Source organism: Mus pahari, chromosome 10 (genome assembly GCF_900095145.1).
Source record: "Mus pahari chromosome 10, PAHARI_EIJ_v1.1, whole genome shotgun sequence".
Lineage (NCBI taxonomy): Eukaryota > Metazoa > Chordata > Mammalia > Rodentia > Muridae > Mus > Mus pahari.
This window is the reverse complement of record NC_034599.1, coordinates 20389096-20390440: the sequence shown is the minus strand read 5'-3', so window position 1 is coordinate 20390440 and position 1345 is coordinate 20389096. Positions and strand designations below refer to the sequence as shown.

Genomic DNA, 1345 nt, shown 5'->3' with positions numbered 1-1345 from the left:
TATAGCCCTGGCTGTCCTGGAACTCACTCTGTAGACCAGGCTGGCCTCAAACTCAGAAATCCTCCTGCCTCTGCCTCCCAAGTGCTGGGATTAAAGGCGGGCATTTTTAAAAAGTGCAAAGTTCATTTTTAGTGTTAAGATACTGAGATATGGGGCTTTGTTATAGACACTAGCATCACTTATCTTAACTAGTAGAGAAGTAAATTTTCTCCCCTCCCCCATTTTAAAATTCGTTCTTACAGACTTTTATACAATGTCTTTTGATTCTATTCACACTCCAGAGGAATGAGATTTCAATCAGAGAAAAAGATGAATAAATGAAGTCATTTGTTCAAGTTAAACTCTGATTGAGATCTCAAATCCTGTACTTTCGGTAATGCTGGAGATTACGCCAAAGCAACTCGTCGCTGCACAGAGGTTTACTATCACCTGTCTTGCCTCATACTTCAGTTCATTGGTACTTAAGTTGAAATAACTTTTTTTTTTAAATAAAGAAAAGTTTTAAGTCACTTACCTAATTTAGGCATATGGAAAAAACTCATTTTTTTTTATGTTTTTGAAATCAATTCATTTTTCTTTTAAAACTTAGGGTGATCTGAATGCATTTGAATATTCAGTTGAAAGCAACAATATTTTACCAAATTATAATTCATATACTGTAAAATTTGTCATTTAAATTGTACAACTCAGTGGCTTTTTGTATTTTTATAGTTATCACTGTTGCCAACCTGCAGCACATTTTCATTACCTCCCAAATAAACCCCTTACCCAGTTAATAGTCACTTCCTGTTCTTTGTTTCCAACCTCTTGGTAACCACTAATCTTCTTTCCTATTTAGGGCATTTCATGTAAAGGGTACACAGATATATGACATTTATATCTAGTATCTTTCACTTAACATAGCAGTGGTCTCTGTTACAGCATCAATCAGAGCATTTCTTACGGCTAAATATGTCATTGTATGTGTGTGTGCTTGTACTTAGTTTTTGTTCAGCAGTAGATGGACATTTGGGTTCTCTCTACTTTTTTGCCATTATTAGCAATGAAGTTATGAACATTCTTACCTAAGTGTTGATGTGGACATTTGACTTCAGTTTTTTTGTGGTATATACCTAGGGATGTAATTGGATGTATGTACTGTGTGGCATATACCTAGGGATGTAATTGGATGCATGTACTGTGTGGCATATACCTAGGGATGTAATTGGATGCATGTACTGTGTGGCATATACCTAGGGATGTAATTGGATGTATGTACTGTGTGGCATATACCTAGGGATGTAATTGGATGTATGTACTGTGTGGCATATACCTAGGGATGTAATTGGATGTATGTACTGTGTGG

At 35.8% G+C, this 1345-nt stretch overlaps 1 protein-coding gene across 1 annotated transcript in view; it reads left to right on the top strand.

The window, feature by feature from the left end:
- Herpud2 (HERPUD family member 2) overlaps positions 1-1345 on the top strand; it is a 41817-nt gene that overhangs the window by 7282 nt on the left and 33190 nt on the right. The gene's annotated exons all lie outside the window — the stretch shown is intronic.